This window comes from Ursus maritimus, unplaced genomic scaffold (assembly GCF_017311325.1).
Source record: "Ursus maritimus isolate PB19 unplaced genomic scaffold, ASM1731132v1 scaffold_11, whole genome shotgun sequence".
Lineage (NCBI taxonomy): Eukaryota > Metazoa > Chordata > Mammalia > Carnivora > Ursidae > Ursus > Ursus maritimus.
This window is the reverse complement of record NW_024423453.1, coordinates 2,494,741-2,510,939: the sequence shown is the minus strand read 5'-3', so window position 1 is coordinate 2,510,939 and position 16,199 is coordinate 2,494,741. Positions and strand designations below refer to the sequence as shown.

General features: G+C 35.4%; 1 protein-coding gene across 2 annotated transcripts in view; it reads left to right on the top strand.

Annotated features, from left to right (window-relative positions):
* The window catches only part of TBCK (TBC1 domain containing kinase), a 201,409-nt gene that overhangs the window by 18,836 nt on the left and 166,374 nt on the right, over positions 1–16,199 (top strand). The gene's annotated exons all lie outside the window — the stretch shown is intronic.

Below are 16,199 nucleotides of genomic sequence, written 5' to 3'. Positions count from 1 at the left end.
TACTAGATGAAAAAAATTTTTTTCAAAGGAGGAAAAATGTGTATATTGCTAAATGGTAGTTATTTAATAAAAGCAAAACAAGTAAACTGAATAAAAATACTTTCCTTGATACTTTAAATGATTTAAGTGTTCTCTAGAATGAAAGATGCAGATACCAAGTATACCCACCTTACTTGCTTCTTTGGAAGAGTCTAATCTGACCATACGTAATAAAAGTGACTTTTCTATATATTTAGAAATAGCTTAACCTTATTTAGTGAATTTGTTTTTATAATTATAATTTTTACATGTCACAATCTTTGATTTTATGGTTTTTAAGAACGTATTCTGTTTACTAGTTCTAGAATGATCAAAACTTACAGTGATCGATATAACTCTGGTTGGGGGAAGGAGTAATGTAAGAACTGATTCAAAATAGCCTTGAGGAGGGGTGCCTGGGTGGCGCAGTCCTTAAGGGCTGCCTTCGGCTCAGGGCGTGAACCTGGCGTTCTGGGATCAGAACGTCTGGGAGCCCCACGTCAGGCTCCTCCACTGGGAGCCTACTGCTTCCTCTCCCACTCCCCTTGCTTGTGTTCCCTCTCTCGCTGGCTGTCTCTCTCTCTGTCAAATAAATAAGTAAAATCTTTTAAAAAATAGCCTTGAGGAAACTGTCTGGAGTAATGGAAATTTTTTACATCTTGATCAAGGTATTACTTAATTGGCGCATGTTCTTGCTAAACTTGTCAAAATTCACCGAAATATACACTTCAGATGTGTGCGTTTCACCTAGGTAAATTGTGCCTCAGTTAAAAAAACAAAACAAAACAAAATAAAACAAAAAACCTGATCCAGTATTTACTTGGCTTGAGTTCTAAATCCCTCATATAGCAACAATATTATGTTGTTAATGAAGGTACTTGATCCAATGGCATACCTATTTGTATTTCCTTCTTTCTATAAGAACAAATGGTATGAATTAGTTGTACTGCTTAACCAATACTTCACCACTTAGTGTTTTAAAAACAATAAACATTTATCATTTCATATAATTTCTCTGGGTCAAGAATTCAGGAATGAATTAGCTAGATGGTTTTAACTTAGGATCTCATGAGGTTGCAGTCAACTAGGGCTGTCATCATCTGAAAGCTTGACAGGTTGGATGATCTAAGATAGCTCACTCATTTCGTGACAGTTATTGACAATAAGCTTTAGTTCTTCCCCATCTTGAGGGCATTTTGAGACTGGTTTCTTGTCTATCCTCACAACATGGGGTTGGCTTCACTCAGAGTGAGCAATCTAATAGAGAAAAGAAAGCAAGGTGGAAGCTGCAACGCCTTTTATGATCTACCCTCAGGAACCACACACCGTCATTTCTGCAATTGTCTATTGGTTACAGAAGTCAGCCATTAAATCTATTCAGTGAGGAGGGAACTTCATAGGAATGTGAATCTCAGAAGTCAGGGGTCAAGGGGATCACCTTAGAAGCTGGCTATCACAGAAGGCTTAGAGATCATACAAGTACTTAAAAAAAACAAACAGGAGTGAAATACTTACCAACATTCACACTGACTGAGAAATAACTAAAATTCTTAAAATTATTCAGTATTGATTTAGGCTACTTGAGACAGAAGAAAAGAAGATGTTTATACTATGAAGAGAAGGTAGAGTATTAAGGGAATATCCAGAAGCACTAAAGGCGGATATGGTCTTCATGGACATGGCTATACTAAGATCAGAATTGATCCACATTCTGAAAATTGATGTTACCTATGGGCTTGTGCTCCCAGCCATTCTGGAGGACCCTATAAGTTGCAACTAGAGTAGTTCTCTGGTCATCAGGGTGGTAGTAACTAGAATGTTCTTTCTGATCTTGAAATTTCCCTCTCTGCCCATACTTGTCCTTCCTTTGCTTACTAATAAAACTGATGCAGAAGAGAGAAGCTGGTGACTCAGAAGACAAATTCCCATTTTCATCATTTTACTTCAACTCTCTCCTTTTACTTTTTTAAAAAATTTCTATTGTAGTATATAAAGATACAATTGATATTGCTTTGCCAATAAGATCAAATCTATTAGCTTGTGGAAAGTTTTATTTTTCTGTGTTCACATCCTTTATCCTTGTTTTAGGTATAAATCTGATAGCACTGAACACTAGTAGTGTCAGTAGTATGAAGGTGCTAAGAAGCCACCTTCCTGGGACACCTGGGTGGCTCAGTCGTTAAGCATCTGCCTTCAGCTCAGGGCGTGATCCCAGAGTCCTGGGATCGAGCCCCGCATCGGGCTCCCTGCTCTGCTGGGAGCCTGCTTCTTCCTCTCCCACTCCCCCTGCTTGTGTTGCCTCTCTTGCCGGCTGTCTCTCTTTCTGTCAAATAAATAAAATCTTTAAAAAAAAAAAAAAAAAAAAGAAGCCACCTTCCTTCAGTATGTCTTCATGAAAATAAAATCTTACCGATGGAAGCATGTTCTTTGAGTAGATAGATAAACATGAATAGGATTAAATGGCAAATTTCATATTATCTTTCATGCCATTTACATTTCCAATAGTCTTTTTCATTTATGTAAAATAGACCATACAGTAGTTTTTATGGTTCTTTGTAATTTCTTCAAGTAAGATATATTTAAACATTTGTGTAAGTAAAGTACTATTTTCTAATCATTCCGATAACAGACTAAAATTCAGTATTTTCCTTATTCATTTTGGAATATAACATTCAGCACTTACTGCCTTTGAGTAGACATGATTCTGTCAGGTTCATTTCAAAGTTGTTATCTGATCCATCCATCTAAATTAGCTTTGTTGAAAACTATTTGACTTTCCACATATTTGGATTACATTAGTCTCCAGTAACAGAGCAGATTTCATGTGCAGAGTTGCTGTGCTGTAATTTTAATTAATTCTATAACTTGTTTATGGAAAGTGAGAAGATGTTCTTATGGCTTATAAATCACATAAATTTCCCCTACTGCCAAAAGTAAGCACCCTGCACCTGTAAGAGAGGCTGATGCAAAGTAAACAGGAAATCTATTTAGATGGGCTTGCAATTTGAGACCCATGATTTTCACTTGTCCATCTGTCTCTAACTGTTGTAAAACTGTAAGCTGCCAGTTGTCTGGTAGTTATTTGCAGCTCATTGTCTAAACTTAAACATCATCCAAGGCATATATCTTACTAGATTTATATTTTGAAGAAAAATTTAACTCTTGTAAAATTGGTGAGACGGGGAGTAGGGAAATGAAAACTAGAAACTTAGAGAAGTGTCTAGCGTCAATTTACTCACTTTTTTCGTAACACAATATCATTGAACAAAGCAATATTGTACTAAAACATCATAGTAGTAATTCGTATTACAAGTATAAATTAAAGACTATCTTGAGGTTTCAGATCCCGCTAGAAAATCAAGCATCTTCTTCTTCTTTTTTTTAATCATTTTAATGACCCAAAAACTCTTTTGAGAATTCGTGTTATCCAAACAGAAAATAATGATTTTGTGCTGTGACCTGGAGGTATTTATCAAGTCAGTCTCTTATAAAATAATGTTATTTGTACAGATAGTTTGCTGATCTGGTTTCAAAAAGAAAATTCACCATTTTCTTTAGAGTTTATTCAAGCTTGGATATGAGGAATTAATTTTTGGAGAATGCTGCTCTCCTTTCAGTGGCTTTTATATGTTACTTGTGCCAGAGTTTGATCTTGCCAATATTTCTCTCCAGTTTCAGTTAAATGATCAAAATTATTTGTTGGAAACGTAGAAGCATGGAATTCAATTAAACTCCTATAACCAGTAGGTTTCAGGAAACAAAGTGCAGCATTTGGAAGGTTTGTTTAAAGTCATCTCATATTTGGTTTCTGTGAATCTATTTAATTGCTACCTTAAAGCCATATTCAAGATACTGAACAGTGGGGAAATTTAAATCTCAACTCCTTTCTGAAATATTTTCCGAGAATATTAAAAAGAGAGACATACCTTCATCACTCCTATTAGAGCAAGCATGAGGAAATTGTTTGCTTTTAAGTCTAGGTGCTATTTGGAAAGTATTTCCCTTTTGTGTTAGTGTTATTCAGAGATGTACTTTTGCCTAATCTGTAACAGTGTCAGCAAGTGTAGTTCATAGACAGATATTCAGCAGAGTTTTGGCACTTGGAGTAAAGTTTCTGCATTGTCCTTAAATTTGCAAGTGAAGGCGGGGTGAGTAGTGCAGGCATGTTTCTTTAATAAAATGTTTGTCATATGTTTTTAGGGTTATGGTTTTGAAAATTTACCAGAGAACCATCAACATAGCAGAGGTTATACATGGTTATACATGGAGACTTTGATGGGAAGCAGGCTGTGTCTGCAGCTGTTCACTAGCTTGATGGAAAACATGATCTGACTTACTTGGATGAGTAAGTTTTATTTGCCCCTATTAAAAGATTGCCTCCTCACTGAATTAGATAATCCAAAGAATTTTAGACACATTCTAGAGTGCAGTCTATAGATGGATAATGACCCACAGGTCTCACAGTCCTCAGAAATGGATACTAGATATTCTTATTTTAGAAAATAACCTGATAGTGGTAGTTCAGGCTCTCATACAGTTTTTGTTTTCCCTTCAAGGTCCTAGTTTCAAAATTCATTTGAAATTATTATAGTGTAGTCAAGTAACTTAGAGATTTATATAACTGATGTATATTTTTCTTCCTATTTTACTTGTTTTAAGGATGGAAAATAATACCTAAGATGCTCTTCACTCAGGCTTGGAATCTTGCTTTCTCCCTCCCCTGTACCTTCTGTCCTATTAGCCGTCAGGTATCATTAATACAATCTTGGTTGTATTTCTCACATCTCTACTGTTTTTTTCATTCTTTAGTTCAGGCCTTCATTAACAAACTGCTTGACTGTTGCATTACAACATTCTCCTAGCTGCTCTTCCTGCTGTTAGTTGTTAGTATACTCTGTTACTACTTTCTGCTGCTATATTATTATTTTTAAAGATCAGTCCATTCCCTATTCAAAAACATTAGGTGGCTCTCCATTTGTGTGTGTGTGGGGGGGTGCATTTTATAGGCGTAGGATCTGACTTCATTCAAACTCTCTAAATTATTTCCAAGTAGTGTCTAAATTATGCCAGTAGTTTTTATTGTTATCCATAGATTGTTGAGGAGATGGGGCACCAGAGAACTGAAATACAATATGAAGACTGAACTGTCCTTTTGTCCAAAAGTATATCTCCAATCTTTGGCATGATGTATAGCACTTCTTTAAGTTATTCTTACCTCCCTCTCTCTAGATCATACCAGTGAACCAAAGCAAAAACTTTATTTTCCTACTCCAAATTTCTTTGTACAGAAGAAAAAAGAAAGAAGAAAAAAAATTTCTTCTTATTACATTGTGTCTCTCCAGTCGTAAAGTGCCTTTTCTGTTTTAGCTTGTAATTGTTTGCCTGCAGAGGCGCCTGGGTGGCTCAGCTGGTTGAGCATCTGCTCGTGGTTTCAGCTCAGGTCATGGTCTCAGAATCATGAGATTAAGCCCCACGTCAGGCTCCACACTCAACGGAGAGTCTGCTTGAGATTCTCTCTCTCCCTCTGCCTTTGTCCCTCCCCCTGTTCACACTTGTGCACACTCTCTCTTTCTCTCAAGTAAAATAAAAGATAATTGTTTGCTAGCAATCATAGAATTAAGGAAGCTATGATTTGCTTTCCCTAAATAACCATACATTTTTAACATGCATACTATAATTTTTTAATTTTTCTGTCTCCTAAAATTGTCATCATAAGAGTTTCCATATAGCTAATGTGTTGTAAATGAACAATTGAATGAACTAATTGTGTTTTTAGGTTAGTCGTGCAGTTAAAGCTATATTTCCCTATTATCTTCCTTTTAATCATGTGCCATAATTTTATTTCCCAAACTAGTTTCGGTGAAAGTCTGATGCAAATGTTATCATGGTGATTTGTTTATTACTTTCTTGGAAATATTTTTTAAAAAATAGAATGAGTAAAAAAAATTGTTCATTTCCTTACTCACGGCTCTGGGGAAGAATCTAAACTCATTTAAGGATGTTGGCAGAATCCATTTCCTTCCAGTGGTAGGACTGACATTCCTATGTCCTTGATTACTATCAACCAGAGGCTGCTCTCAGCTTCTGGGACCCATCTGTACTCCTTGTCATGTGGCCCCCTCCATCTCCAAAGTCAGCAATGAAGAATCTCCCTCATCACATCTCACTCATGCCTGAAATCTCTCATATTTCCTCTGTCTCTAACCTCTAGGTCCAGATTTCAAGGACCATGTGATAAGGTCAGGCTCACTCAGTCTCCCTTTCTTAAAGTCAACTGTGCCATGTAACAGCTTGATCATGGGAGTAAAGTCCATCATATTCATAGCCTTGGGGGTTATACAGGGTGTATATCAGGGAGCAGGGATCTTGGGAACCATATTAGAATTCTGCCTACTGCAGTTTGGTCATTGGGGAAAAATTGGGGAAAATTTTTTATTCTTATAGGAAGTACGATATTTGGTGTTTTTGTTTTTGTTTTTGTTTTATCAGTAAGTCATTGTAGCTGAGATGGTGGTAACTGTGATGTGTCAGGTATCACCAAGACCACTCCCAGTTTCACTGATTAACTGGAAGCATTCAGAGGACTTAGAAGTCATATACTCAATGGTTACACAACACTCTTTTTTTTTTTTTTTTTTTTTACAGCAAAAAGAGACAAAACAAAATAAAGAGAAAATAAAGGGGCAAAGAATAGAGGAAAGCAGCCACATGCTTTCCACATTCCTCTCCTGGGAGAGTTGTAAAGGATGTACTTAATTCCAAGAGCAACAAATTGTGACAACGTGTGCCAAGTGCTGCCCGTTAGAGAAGCTTGTCTGAGTCTAGAAGTGGAGGGTTATTGGGGGTTGGTCACAAAGGCACGTAGGGCCTGTGTGGTTGTGGTTACTGATGCTCTATAGACCCTCAGAAGGAAAGCAGGTGTTCCACATAGATCACATTGTTTGCACAAACTCTCTCTCTAGACAAGCTAGAGTGGTTCAAGGCCTCAAATGGGCAAAACACTCTTTTTTAAAAGATTTTATTTATTTATTTGAGAGAGAGATCACAAGCAGGGGGGAAGGGTAAAGGGAGAGGCAGACTCCCTGCTAAGCAGGGAGCCCAATGTGGGACTCAATCCCAGGAACCCAGGATCACGACCCGAGCCAAAGGCAGGCACTTAGCCGACTGAGCCACCCAGGTACCCCTGGGCAAAACGCTCTTATGAGTAGAACATTTCCAAGAGTACAATTCCCAGGAGCCCATGAAGGGCCGGTCAGGAAAATAGGCACTTTGGGGGAATGCACAAAGAGACTGATGAGATTCTTTTTTGAAGAGGTGTTAAAACAGATTTTATAGCCACTTCCAGCAATTCATGAAGTATGTTATGACTTTGTAAACTAAGAGTTGCTAATCTTGTTCGGTTGGGTTTGTGTAAAGACTTTTTTTTTTTCATTCATCAGTGAGGTACTAGCTTTCTATTGCTGCTATAACATTGCCACAAATTTAGCAGCTTAAAACACACAAATTTATTATAGTTCTGTAGCTCAGGAGTCTGTTGGACCTGGCTGGTTTTTCTGCTTCAGGTCTAACAAAGCCAAAACCAAGGTGTCAGCAGGGCTATATTTCCTTTGGAGGTACTAGGGGAGAATTCATTTCCAGGCTTATTCCAGTTATTGGTAGAATTTAGTTCCATATGGTTGTAGGACTGACATCCCCATTTCCTTACCAACTATTGGCCAGGAGTTGTTCTTAGATTTTAGAGGCCACCAGCATTCCCTGACGCAGGGCCCCATTTCTTCATCTTCCAAAGCTAGTAACAGCAGGTCCAGTCCTGATGCTTTGAATCTCTGACCTCTCCTGTCTTTTCTTCTGGTGCTCTTTCTGACTGACTTTTCTGCTTTGCTCATCTACTTTACGGGCTCCTATGGTTACATTGGATTCACCTGGATAAATCAAGGGACTGTCTCTATTTTAAGGTTAACTGATTAGCAATCTAATTCCGTCTGCCAAACCCCTTCACAACAGTACCAATCCTAGTGATTGGTTGAATACCCATGTGACAAGAATATTGGAAGGATTCTGCCTACCATATTCTTTATACAGGTAAATACTAAGTTTTGCCTCCTCACTTACATCTTAATTTCATTTTATTAATTACACTTCAATTTCTAAGGAGAGAAATAATTAAGCAATGTTAATTCTTTTAACAATTATAAGCATGTTTAACCTGTTTTCTTGATGACATTTTTCTGAGTCACTCAAATTGCCAGTTATCCTCAGAAAAAAAATAATCAAAATATAATAAAGTTTAAATTCAAACTTTGTTTAAGACTTCTGTTTTCCAGAATAATAATCAAGAGTAAGGGAAACCCCTGATATGGACAAGTATTTTAATAAAATAAAATTCCTGTTGGGAAAAGGAACTACTTCAATGTCCATATGCAAAAGAATGATCAGAGAATGCATAAATATGTTGATATCGAATGCTGACCTGTTATTTCTTCAGTATGTGAGGCAAGAACACTTTAATAAATTAACTCATGAGTTGCACTGACTTCAAGGGAACACTTTGAATTTTATTCTGTGGTATTATCTATGCTCATAAAAGACAGAAGAGCAACAAAATAGTAATGAAATTAGTACAGTTTCCTATTGGGAAATGTTTGAAAAGCAGAAACTCCTGAGTTGATAAATTATAAGGTGTCAAGACATAAAAGGACTACAATTAAATAAGCACTTGGAGTCAGAGGTTCAGGGTTGTTGTTTTTTTATTGTTTTATTTTGTCTTAGTCTTTGTTTTTGTGTATATATATATATATTAAGTATATATATGATTGTGGTAGAGATTACAATATGCATTCTTAATTTATCCAACTTCCATGAAATAATATTATGGCACATTTAAGGTAGGAATCTTAGATAATATCCTTCTCTTCACCCTCCTCTCATCCTTTAGATATTATTGTCATTCATTGTGCGATTTATATTTACTTTTACATGTAGTATAAATCTGACTAAACATTGTTATTGTTTTTTTGCTGTAAAAGATGTCTCTAAAGACCATAAGAAATGAGGAAAAAAATTCTTTTACATTTAACCATGTATTTGCCATTTCCTGAGATCTTTATTCCTTTGTCTTGATCCAGGTTTTCATCTGGTATTATTTTTCTTCAGCCTGAAAAACTTACTTTAAAATGTATTTTAGTGCATGTCTGATGTGGACAAATTCTCACAGATGGTGATTATCGAAAAATATCTTTATATCACCTTAATTATTTTCTTGGGCAGCACTTTATTATAAAAAATTCAAAACATAGCAAAGTCAAAAGAATTGTACAATATACCTATATTCTACAATTAACATTTGGGCCAGTTTTTGTTTTATCACGTATCTATCCATCCTACAATCTGGTTATTAACCCGTCTTATTATTTTGATGCATTTCAGAGTAAGTTGCAGATGTGAGTGTCCTTCATTCCTAAATCTTTCAGCATGTATATCATTAACTAGAATCCAATATGTGTTTATGTTTTCTTTTTAAGTAAACTTTACATTCAGCGAAAGTACAAAAACTTATATCTGTCATTTGATGAATTTTGTCAAATGTATTTAGCTCTGTAACCCAAATACACATCAAGCTTAGATCACCACCATCATCCTAGAAATTTCCCTCATACCCCTTCCTGGTAAATCTTTACTGTTCACCCCAATCCAACTCTCAGAGGCAACCAGTTTTCTCATTTTTTTCACCCTAGATTAGTTTTTATTCTAGCACTTTACATAATTATAATTATACAGTATATACTCTTTTATGTAAGGCTTCTTTCACACATCCTAATGTTTCGGAGAGTCACTTATGTAGTTTCATGTATTATAATCTATTACTTTTTATTGCTGAGGTGTATTCCAGCTTATGAATATGCCACAATTTCTTTAGCAATGTTCTGTTTGTGAACTCCTGAGATATTTCCAGGTTTTTGGTCTTTATAACCGAAGTTGTTGTGAATGTTCATGTAAGTCTTTTTCTGTGAGCAAATGTTTTCTTATCCCTGGATAAATATGTAGCAATCAAATAGATGGCTTATGGGGTAGGTATATGATTGTTATTGTTAGAAACCACCAGACCTTTTCTAACGTGTTGTACATTTTACATTTCCTAATAACAATGTATGAGAGTTCTAGTTTGTCCATATCCTTGCCAGCAGTTGGTGTTTTTTTTTTCTTTGACTTTTAGCCATTGTAATGAATATAAAGTGGTATCTCATTGTAGATTTAATTTGCATTTTCACAATGACTAAAGATGTTGGGTACTTCTCATGTATTCAGTGGGCATTCCTATCGTGACTTACACATCTGTTCAGTCTTTTGGTCTCATTTTAAGTAAATTATTTGTCTTTTTATTATTGATTTATAGGCATTCATTGTATATTCTCTCTATTCTCCATACATATACTTTTTAAGATTTTCTTTTGCAGTCTGCCTTGGCTAGTTATTTTTTTAATGTATATCGATGAGCAGAAGTTATTTATAATGAAGGCAAATGTATCAAATTTTTCTTTATGGATATTACCATGTACCTTTTTTCAGAAACCTTTGCCTCCTTCCCAGTCATGAAGGCATTCTCATATGTTTTCTTTTAGAAGCATTATGGTTTTAAAATTTATATTGAATCTCTGATCTCTCTCAATAGTAAGTGACTTTAACGAGGTAACAGGAAACAAGGCCAATATAAAAATACTAATAATAAGATAATAATACCTATGAGTCTGTTTCTGTTTTGTTTTGTTTGTACATTTGTTCTTTAGATTGAAATACAAATAATACTGTATTTGTTTTTTTCTGTCTGACTTATTTTACTTAGCATAATACCCTCCATGTTGTCCATCCATGTAGTCACAAATTGCAAGGTTTTATTCTTTTTTATGGCTGAGTAATATTCCATGTATATATATATACCACATCCTTTTTTGTCCATTTATCTGTTGATGGACGCTTAGGTTGCTTCCTATCTTGGCAATTATAAATAATGCTGCAGTGAACATAGGGGTGCATTTATCTCTTTGAGTAGGTGTTTTCATTTTCTTTGGATAAATACCACAAGTGGAATTGCTGGATCATTGGTAGTTCTATTAATTTTTGAGGAAACTCCATACAATTTTCCACAGTGGTAAAATCAATTTACATTCCCTTCCTCTATGTCTTTGGCAACACTTGTTATTTTTAGTTTTCTGTTAAAAAATAGCCAATTTGACAGGTGTGAGGTCATATCTCATTGTGGTTTTGATTTGCATTTTGTTGATGATAAGTGATTTGAGAACCATTTCATGTGTCTCTTGGCCATTTGTATGTCTTCTTTGAAAAAAGGTCTACTCATGTCCTCTGCCCATATTTTAATCAGGTTGTTTGTTTGTTTTGATATTAAGTTGTTCAAGTTCTTTATTGTGGATAAACACTTCTTTAATGTTTTTTGTTCATTTTTATTTAATTCCAGTTAGTTAACATACAGTGTAATATTAGTTTAAGGTATACAATATAGTGATTCAAAATTTCCATACAACACCTGGTGCTCATCTTAACTAGTGCCCTCCTTAATCTCCATCACCTGTTCCACTCATCCACCCACCCATCTCCCCTCTGGTAACCATTAGTTTGTTTTCTATGGTTAAGAGTCTGTTTCCTGGTTTGCCTCTCTTTCTCTTTCCTCTTTGCTTACTTGTTTCTTGAATTACACATATAAGTGGAATCATATGGTGTTTGTTTTTCTCTGATTGACTTACTTCACTTAATACTCTCTAGCTCTGTCCGTGTCATTGCAAATGACAAGATTTCATTCTTTTTTATGGCTTAGTAATATTCGTGTGTGTGTGTGTGTGAGAGAGAGAGAGAGAGAGAGGGAGAGACTTGGGCTCTTTCCATAGTTTGGCGATTGTAGATAATGCTGCTATGAACTTCAGGGTGCATGTATCCCTTTGAATTCATATTTTTTATTCTTTGGGTAAATACCTGATAGTGCAATTGCTGGATTGTAGGGTACTTATATTACAAAGCTGTAGTGATCAAAACAGTATGATACTAATACAAAAATAGACACATAGATCAATGGAACAGAGTAGAAAACCCAGAAATAAACCACAATTATATGGTCAGTTAACCTTTGACAAAGCAAGAAAGAATATCTAATGGGAAAAAGAGTCTCTTCAACAAATGGTGTTGGGAAGACTGGACAGCAACATGCAAAAGAATGAAATTGGGCCACTTTCTTACACCATACACAAAAATAAATTCGAAAAGGATTAAAGGCCTAAATGTGATACATGAAACCATAAAAATCCTAGAGGAGACACAGGTAGTATTTTGACACAGCCTTTTTGATATCAGCCATAGCAGCTTCTTTCTAGATATGTCTTCTGAGGCAAGGGAAACAAAAGCAAATATAAACTATTGAGACTTCATCAAAATAAAAAGTTTCTGCACAGCAAAGGAAACAATAAACAAAATTAAAGGGCAACCTACAGAATGGGAGAAGATACTTGAAAATGACATATCTGATGAAGGGTTAGTATCCGAAATATATGAAGAACTTATCGAACTCAACACCCAAAAAACAAATAATCAAGTTAAGAAATGGGCAGGAGACATGAATAGCCATTTCTCCAAAGACATACGGATGGCTAATAGACACATGAAGAGATGCTCAACATCACTCATCATCAAGGAAATACAAATCAAAACTACAATGAGATATCACCTCATACCTGTCAGAATGGCTAAAATCAACAACACAAGAAACAACAGATGTTGGTGAGGTTGTGGAGAAGTCTTACACTGTTGGTGGTAATACAAACTGGTGCAGCCACTCTGGAGAATAGTAGGGAGTTTCCTCAAAAAGTTAAAAGTAGAATGTGTTTAATGTTTTAACCAAAGACGATCATTTTGATTGAACGGAGGATGATCCTCTCTCTGCATGGATGTGGGCTGTAGGTGTAATTGCTAGCACAGTCGGAACTTTTCTCAGAGAGCAAGATTAGATCTGATCAGTTGCTTTAATAAGTACTTTTTTTGAGCACCCCTGGACAGCAAAATAAAGCATGGGAGAAATTATGTTTGTTTTAAAACAGAATTGAGAGTAGAAGTTGCCAACTGTACTTCTCTATCATAGAATAAGCCAAATGTGTCCCCCATAAAATTTTAAAATTTGGGCAAGTCTGCTCAGTGAACTTGTCAAAATATCAAAACTATCCCCCAGATACCTAAATGAGTTAACTTGTCGAAAGGCGTTTTTAAAAATTATTGGTCTAGATGTCACAGTGCTTTCCAAAACTATTTCAGTTTTGGCATAATTAAAGGTTAGAAGATCTTTCAAACAATAAGTGGCCAAAATTTCTTGAAGCTATTTCTGGATGGAGGGTCATGTCATCAGTATGTTAGAGGACCTCTCTCTGCAGCGTCAGGAGGCATACATCTAGTTCACCTAAATCACGCTAAGAAGGGAAAGACTATCCTTGGCTCTTTGTCTTTTCTCCTTAAAGCAGATGTTTGCCCTGACAGAGAGGGCTAGTTTTTCTTTTTCTTTTTCTTTTTCTTTTTCTTTTTCTTTTTCTTTTTCTTTTTCTTTTCCTTTTCCTTTTCCTTTTTCTTTTTCTTTTTCTCTTTCTTTCTTTCTTTCTTTTTTTGGTTGAAGTATAATTAATAATACATCACATTAGTTTCAGGTATACAGCATATTGAGTCCACAATTTTATACATTGCTCAGTGCTCCTTTTTTTCTTTGTCTTATAATAATGTATCCTTAAAGGCTTTTTAAGGAATGTTAAAAAGCCCCAAGATAATATTTGTGTCATATAGTTTGGCACATAAGTGATTATTGTGTGTGTTATGAAAAAATTCTACCAAAAAATTTGTTAACAGAAACTGATTTTAATAGAAACTAAGATCATGGTTGGTGGTGCGGTATTTATACCTATAACTTTTCCTTTCCTCTTGGTAAATACTGCATTTGAAAAATTGTGTCTATAGTTAATTGGCAACTTTTTTTTTAGGAGCTCTCTATATAAATGAGTTCTCCCTACATTTTCGGAAGTCTGTACTACACATTTGGTATATACTGAGGGAATGATGTATAAGGAGTTAAATAAGTTAATGACATTAGCAACAGTTTTTAAGAACTTTAAGAAATTATGTAGAGCACTTTAAAAAATTTTTTATTTAAAATTCAATTTAATTAATATATAGTGGATTATTAGTTTCAGAGGTAGAGTTTAGTGTATCATCATTTGCATATAACACCCAGTGCTCATTACAAGTGCCCTCCTTAATGCCCATCACCCAGTTACCCCATTCCCCCACCCAACTCCCCTAAGTGGAACACTTTTAAATTTAAACATTTTAATTATATCATTCATGACCAAAAGGGATAGAAAAAGGAAGGGATGCTGTATTTATTGAACACATACTATGTTCTAGTTACCTTGCTACATGCTTTTCATAGGTGACTTTAAAGTTATTCATCCTAGTTAGTGAGTTACCTAAGGTTTACAAAATATCAAATGTCTTCGAATGTTAGAAGCCATGACCAAATGTAGCGTAAACAGTGAATTGTGCCTCTAATAGGCCTCTTCTCACTGTGGCCTTTCTTTGAACAATAGTACTCTGGAATCTGCTTTTCTGATAGGTGCTATTCAAAAAGTACAAAATCTTTCCTGGCAATGAGCTGCTTTAAATTGCTAAGTTCAGGGAGTCCTATAATTATCAGCCTATCTTGTTGACTCCATGGGTATTGCTTTGTTGCCTGGCATCTTTATCAAACTAGAAACCAGAGAACCCAGGCCTTTCACTTTGGCATACAAAGAAACAAGCAAAACTGGTTTCATTATAACCAAAATCTGTCAGTATGGTTGACCCTGAACAACTCAGGGGTTAGGGGCACTGACCCCTTATGTAGTCAAAATCCCACGTATAATTTTGACTCCCCAAAAACTTAACTACTAATAGCCTACTATTGACTAGAAGCCTCATCTGTAACATAAACAGTTGATTAACACATATTTTGTTATGTTATATGAATTATACTGTGTTCTTATAATAAAGTAAGCTAGAGAGGAGAAAATGTTATTAAATCATAAGGAAAATACACTAATAGTACTATATTATATTTGTTGAAAAAAATCCTTATATTAGTGGGCCTGCACAGTTCAAACCTGTGTTGTTCAAAGGTCAACTGTATACTTATGGCAAAGTGGGTTTTCTTCCAAGATGTTTGGAGCAGAGAAATGAAAACTCCATATACAACTTAGGGTTTATGCATTCTTATTCCATCTTAGCCTTCTCAGCCGTCTATTATAAATATTTATTCAAATGCAAAGTTTAGTTTGGAAATTATTTTTATCATAAATATTCAGGACCTCAGAGGGGAAGGACTAAACAAAAATAATGATAGCAGCACCATAATTGCCAATTTTGTGCAATAACTGTGTGCCAGACATTGTCCTAAGCACTCTACAATGATTATCTTATTTCTTCCTTATAGAAACTCTGTGGTGGAATTTACTACTATTCCATTTTCTGTGTGAGGAAACATAGGCTCCTATAAAACATCTAAGAAGTTAAGTAATTTTCTCCTGGTCATGCAACTACAGGCATACCTCAGAGGTATTGTGGGTATGGTTCCAGACCACCTCAATACAGCGAGTCAAATAATGTTTTGGTTTCCCAGTGCGTATAAAAGTTATGCTTACACTATACTGTACAATAGGTGTGCAATAGCATTATGTCTAAAAAATGTGCAAGCCCTATTTTAAAAATACTCTTGCTAAAAAAGGTTATCACTGAACTTGCAGCGAGTCATAATCTTTTTGCTGGTGGGGAGGGTCTTGCCTCGATGTTGATGGCTGCTGACTGATTAGGGTAGTGGTTGCTGAAGGTTGGGGTGCCTGTGGCAATTTCTTTAAGACAACAATGATGTTTGCCACATTGTTTAACTCTTTGTTTGACAAATGCTTTCTCTGTAGCATGCAATGCTGTTTAGTAGCACTTTACCAACAGAACTTCTTTCAAAATTGAAATCAATCCTCTCCAGCTCTGCCAGTGCTTTCACACCTAAATTTATGTACTATTCTAAATCCTTTGTTATCATTTCAACAATCTTCACAGCATCTACATCAGGAGCAAATTCTTTCTTTGCTCATCCATAAGAAACAACTCAT